At 45.4% G+C, this 6,592-nt stretch overlaps 1 protein-coding gene and 1 long non-coding RNA gene across 2 annotated transcripts in view; one reads left to right on the top strand and one right to left on the bottom strand.

Moving 5' to 3' along the window:
- Ppm1h (protein phosphatase, Mg2+/Mn2+ dependent 1H) overlaps positions 1–6,592 on the bottom strand; it is a 276,682-nt gene that overhangs the window by 225,079 nt on the left and 45,011 nt on the right. The window lies entirely within an intron of this gene.
- Positions 7–2,920, top strand: LOC116076449. Its single transcript, XR_004112964.1, has 2 exons — positions 7–146; positions 2,364–2,920. It is a non-coding gene; the product is annotated as an uncharacterized LOC116076449 (long non-coding RNA).

Raw genomic sequence — 6,592 nt, 5'->3', positions numbered from 1 at the left:
CCCGGGGCCGCGCCGGAGGCTGGGTCCTCGTGCAGGAACTGACACTCCTCTCCGTAGAAGCACGTCTTCCAAATCAAATCTTAAAATCTCTTCCACAGCCACCTCCTTGAGAACCTACCCAACACCATTGACTAGCAACACTTGAGGTGAGCCGAAGGTTTTAGCTCATTGTGGAGCATGAGCTCACTAAGCACAAGGCCCTGAGGTCACTCCCCAGATACACTGTGGGTTCACTATGGAGAGAGGCCTATTTACATATTTTAAAAAATACAATTATGACAGAAAACTTATAAGGCCACAAAGCCATAGAGTGTAAAACATTCATTAATCACAGGCTTTATCTGGATAAATGTCTGGTTCCTTGCTTTCATGACTGATTTCAGATGTCACTTGGTTAAATGTCCCTGCTAGCTTCTCTCTGTAAAGGACATCACACCTTTGATGTATGGTCACTGTGATAACTGCTTAAGGTTCTTCTTCATTTTCCTTTAAGGATTTTAAAGTAGCCATATCCAGCTCAAACCAACTAAAGATACCTGAGCAGGGACTGTCCAAGCAGTGGGTAGATAACCTGATGACTCTAGAGGGGCATGCTAATACATCCAGAAATCATGCTAACCCATTCAGAAATCATGCTAACCCATCCAGAAATCATGCTAACCCATCCAGAAATCATGCTAACACATCCAGAAATCATGCTAACATGGCTGTTTTCTGCATGTGGTTACTAAGACGTGCCTTGACACCAGACTGATCTTGCACGCATTGCTGTTTTTACTTCACTGTTGCTGCTTCCTAACTGCCTTTCTCATTCATGGACTGACAGCCTTTATCTCATGAATGTCCCACACCCTGGTCTCTGGAGAGGCAGAATTAAGACCGGGTCTCTGTTTTCCACACGCTTTGAGAACAAACTCTCTTCTGTAAAACTCATCATTTCAGTGATTGGCATATTGTACTGCAGGCAAAACCAGCCTGATTCAGCAACAGCACTTTATAGTTTTAGGAGTCCAAGGTCAGTCCAAGGTCAGGCTGTCCTGAGGGCTGCTTTCCTCTGTAGTCTCTCTCCCTGCCTCCCTTCTCATCATCATCACACAACTTCTTTCTCTGTGTGCATCTCATAATCTCTCCTGAGGAAGCCAGTCTCACAGGTCCACTCCAATGATCTCACTTAACTTCAGTTTCCTCTTTAAAGACCTACACCCAAACAAAATGACATTCCAAGGCGCTGGGAGTTAGGTCTCCAATGTACAACTTTTTTGGGAAGTAGCACTCAAAGAAAAGAGAGCAAGCAGACAGCAGTCATTCCAGGCTCGGAGCAAGTTTGCCCTAGGGAGGTTACCAGGGATGGTCTAGTCACTGCCAGGCTCCCAACTGAATGTAGCTACTATGTGGGTCACAGACAATCCATGTCGTTGGCTGTCTTAGTTAGGGTTTTAGTTCTGTGAACAGACACCATGACCAAGGCAACTCATAAAGGACAACATTTGATTGGGGCTGGCTTGTAGGTTCAGAGGTTCAGACCATTATCATCAAGGCGGGAACCTGGCAGCATCTAGGCAGGCATGGTGCAGGAGGACCTGAGAGTTCTACACCTTCATCTGAAGGCTGCTAGCAGAAGACTGACTTCCAAGGCATTTAGGATGAGGGTCTTAAGCCCACACCCACAGTAGCATACCTACTCCAACAAGGTCACACCTCCCAATAGTGCCACTCCCTGGGCTGAGCACACACAAACCATCAGACCAGCCTAGCAGAAACTTCAGTGCTACTCCCTTCTCCATTGCTGTGTAACACACCCAAGGCTGGATGACTTACCATTTGACACTTACTGCCATGAGTCTAAAGTTTGGGCTAAGCAGATTCCATGGAGAATGCTGGTTGGTGGCTCACTCTGGGGCATTGTCGAGGAGCTTTCTTATACAACCCAGGACCACCTGACCAGGAATAGTGATGTCTACAGTGAACAGAGCCCTACAACATTGATTAATAGTCATGGTAACCCGCCCCCCCCCCACTGGCCTACCTTATCCGGGCAATCCCTTCTCAGTCCCCGTCGAGTTGATAGCTAAAAGCAACTAGGAAACCTACTCTATTTGAAACACTCCAATTGTTATTATTAACTAGCTTCTGTAATTAAGTAGTAATTATTCTTAATAAGCTCCAATCCAATAAGACATATGCCTGGAAAAGATATTGAGCCTTACCAAATTTAATCCTCACAATATGTAAGAATTTACCTCATGTGGAAGCATGCATAGCAACTTTATAAAAGCAAGCACATACGCACAGTTGTTTTTATGTGTTTAATCTTACAGCCTTTGGTAGCTTTACTTTTTCTAACCCTTCATTCCCATTTTCAGAGAGAGAAGACAGCACAGCATCTTAAGAAGGAAGGAGAAGCCATGAACATCTCTGTCCCTCTGTATCATGGTGATACCATCTCCTGCATTCTACTGTGTGCCCTCTCTGACTTGAGCAGAGTCCAGAGATGGCTTGGCAGACAAGGAAAAGATGATCCCAAATGCACAAGTCTGACTAATGTCACTGCCCAAAGTCCCAAGTACCTATGTTTGGAAGGCCAAGGACAAAGGGTAGTTCTCAAGGTACAGGGCTTAGACCAACAGCATCAACAGGACTTGTGGTAGAAAATCAAATCCTACTGTCCCACCCTTGACTATTCAGTAAGCAGTAGTTTGTTCTCAAACACAGCAAAATCTGAGAACTGCTGGCCTAGGGAAAGTCATACCCATGCCAATCGGAAGTAACTGAAGAGAAATGACCATTAACTTTGTTTCAGATGATGTGAAGTACACTATTATTCCAACAATAACATCCAAGCATAACATGATTTGCAAGCATTATTCTTCCTGGTCAGCCCTTCCATTATAAATATTAAAACGATATTTAAGTAAAGGCACATCATTCCGAAACTCATGCTACAACTACTAACAATTTTAATTAAGTAGTATCTGTGGGATTAAATTATGTGATACCAACTGTGACTGGAGGAAAAAAAAAACAAGCTTAATTCTAATTCTTCCAGACAGGTAATTATTTCTGCAAACCATTTGACAGATAGTCACAGTTCTGGGCTAAGGACATACAACACACACACTATTACATCAAACAGGTTTCTTTTTTTTTTATTGAATATTTTCTTTATTTACATTTCAAATGGTATCTCCTTTCCTGGTTTCCCTTCTGGAAAAAAAAAAAAACCCTATTCCCTCCCCACTCCCCCTGCTCACCAACCCACCCTCTCCAGCTTCCTGACCCCGGTATTCCTATACTGGGGCATAGAACCTTTACAGAACCAAGGGCCTCTCCTCCCATTGATGACCAACAAGAAAGGTCATCCTCTGCTACATTGCAGCTGGAGCCATTAGTCCCACCATGTGTACTCTTTGGTTGGTGGTTTAGTCCCTGGGAGCTCTGAGGTTACTAATTAGTTCATATTGTTGTTCATCCTGAGGGGCTGCAAACCCTTCAGCTCCTCGGGTCCTTTCTCTAGCTCCTTCATTGGGGACTCTGTGCTCAGTCCAATGGATGGCTGTGAACCTCTACTTCTATATTAGTCGGGCAGTGTCAGAGCCTCTCAGGAGACAGCTATCTCAGGCTCCTGTCAGCCAGCACTTGCTGGCATCCACAACAGTGTCTGGGTTTAGTGATTTTATATGGGAAGGATTCCCAGGTGGAGCAGTCTCTAGACTGTCCTTCCTTCAGTCTCTGCTCTATACTTTGTCTCTGCAACTCCTTCCATGGGTATTTTGTTCCCCCTTCTAAGGATTGAAGTATCCACACTTTGGTCTTCCTTCTTCTTAGAGTTTCTTGTGGTTTGTGGATTGTATCTTGGGTATTCCAAGCTTCTGGACTAATGTCCACTTATCAGTGAGTATCAAGCAGGTTCTATACCCTGCAGAGTTTTTGATCACTGGCCTTGGCTAGCACTTAGGGATGCTCAAGAGGCTAAAGCTGGAAAGTAACTTAAGTTTCAGAATTTAGAATGGGCTTGGGCAACAGGATGAGAAAATGGGGTGGACAGTTTACCCTGACTCTACCCTCTGATGCAGGACTGGCAAACCCTAAGTCCATACCTGGCTTGGAAAACTAGACTCGGGTGGGATCTCAACAAAAGCTGGTAAAATCTTGGTAGAGCAATTGGCCAGTGACAGTTGAGGCTGTAGTAAAAAATGTCAGGTGGAGAAAGCAGATTGCTTCGTCAAGACTCAAGAGACAAAGTAGAGCTTCTGACACCCCTACCCCTCCCCACCAGAAAGCAGTGAGCTCTCTGGGTTCCCCCCTCAAAGCTATGATAGGTTACTGCAGAATCCGTATAAAAGATTATACCTTATATTATATCTGTGGAGGTCGGCCTACCACAGATGGAGACTAAGGTGGAGAGGGAGAGGGAAAGGCGGCTTACTGTGCACATGAAGGTAGTGGCCTTCTAAAGGAGGAAGATGCTTGGGGCGGGTGCTCAGCCTAGGGGACAGCTCTACTGGAGTCCTCTCCTCTGCTGACAGCTACCAGCCACTGCTCACACGGAAAGGGGCTATGAGCGTGCCCACCCGTGAGCAGAGCGGTCAGTGCTCACACGGAAAGGGGCTAAGAGCGTGCCCACCCGTGAGCAGAGCGGTCAGTGCTCACACGGAAAGGGGCTAAGAGCGTGCCCACCCGTGAGCAGAGGGGTCAGTGCTCACACGGAAAGGGGCTAAGAGCGTGCTCACTTGTAGGCAGAGCGGTCAGTGCTCCTGCACTGCTTGGTCTACAGATACGCAGAGGCCCGCTAATGTTTTCATACTTAATTAAAAGGATTACTAGACGGGCATAAAATGATGGGGAACTCTTGCTTCCTTTTTTAGAAAAAAAATCAACCTGTTGGCTTATGAAGCAATGATTTCTAAGATTAATAAGTATGGAGTAGATACTTTCAATGAATTTCTAATTATGAATGCCCACGTACATTCTCCAAGTGAGTAAAATATTCAGCAAGGAAGGGTTGGGGGAGGACAAAGACAGTTGCAGCTGCTTTGTTTTTTTTTAAGTTAAATGTATCAAATGTTGTAAATAATCTTAGGAGGTAGAGGTTTACCTGGAGAGTGATTTTCAAAACAGTGAGAACACACACGTATCATAACATGTTTCTTAGCCTGTGCCTTAGTCCTTATGTGTTGCTAAGAGATTATCTTCTTCAAAGCGCAAGTACGCAGACTTTTTTTTTTCCAAATTTAGAAAACAGAATCCAAAAAAGAAAAAAGAAAAGAAAAGAAAAATTAAAAAAAGCAGCCAGAGAGAGAGAAAAAATTTTATTTGATAACGAGCAAAATCCGCATTTTACCAAACAACTTCCTGAAATGTACTACTGAACGCCTGGGTGACTCATCAGAACCACCTGTGGTTCTGTGGGAGTATGCTGGCTTAGTTCACACACAGTCAAGTTTATGATCCATCTCTTGTCTCCCACACACACGAGACAAGCCAAAGGGAACAGGCGTCTATCTGCCACTAAAGGAGAAGTAGTCTGCAGTTGGGGGTGGGGGTGGGGTAACTAGGAGGCTGCGGTGGTTTGTGATGAGAAATGTCCCTTTCCATCTCCGGTATTTGAACATTCAGTCCTTGGTCGGAGGTGCTGTTTGGGGAGGTTTAGGTGGTGGATCCTTGCTGGAGGGGGCATGGTTCAGGGGTTGAGGTGGTGGTGGGATTAGACAGCACTACTTTCAGTTTGGTCTGCCTTGTCCTCTTGGTTAAAGACAAAGCTCTCAGCATCCTGCTCCAGTTGCCATGGCTCCCTGTGATGGTGGAGGCTTGAATGAGATTTTCCCCATATGCTCAAGCATTTGAGTGCTTGATTCCCAAGTTGGTGGCCCTGACAGAGAAGGAACTGTGGCCTTGGGGGGAAAGATGTCACTGCAGACAGATGTTGCATGCTTAAAGACTTGGTGCCATTTTGAGTTGGCACTCTCTTCTTGCTGCATGTGGTTAGAGATGTGAGCTTCTGCTCCAGAGTCCTTGCTTGCTGCCCTGATAGTGATGGACTCCTGCCCTGATGGAACCCAGAGCCCAGACAAACCCTCTGTAAGCTGTCTTGGTAGAGGCACTTTATCACAGTAACAGAAAGTAACTAATACAAGAACCTTTAGCTACATCTTGACTTCTGAGTAGTCAGGGCTGTAGATCGCCCCTGGGTAATCACAGATCAGTGTGCGAATCTGGGAAAGGTAATGCATGGACAGTAACCTGGGCTCCTGTTTCATAATTTACATATTAAGACTTACAGTATACTATTCAATTAAACAGACAAAGCCCAAACAGCTCCAGCTCTCTCTAGACACATACACTAGCTCTACTCCAGAGTTTTGTGAAGTGACACAGATACAGAGAGGCGCACTGGAAAGCTCAGGCCTGGCAAAGCACTGTTAATGTCCACCCTGGTCCTATAAATACCTGAAGCCCATGATCATAGCATTAGGCACGGTAAGTGGGGCCTTTGAGGGATGGTCAGATTATACTGGGGGGTAGGGAGAAGGTGAGAGAGTAAGAGGGGGAGGGGCTAGGAGAGAGAGAGAGAGAGAGAGAGAGAGAGAGAGAG

The sequence above is a fragment of the Mastomys coucha genome, unplaced genomic scaffold (assembly GCF_008632895.1).
Source record: "Mastomys coucha isolate ucsf_1 unplaced genomic scaffold, UCSF_Mcou_1 pScaffold4, whole genome shotgun sequence".
NCBI classification, from domain to species: Eukaryota; Metazoa; Chordata; class Mammalia; order Rodentia; family Muridae; genus Mastomys; species Mastomys coucha.
Note: the sequence above shows the minus strand (reverse complement) of the source record. Positions and strands in the feature narration are given on the sequence as shown.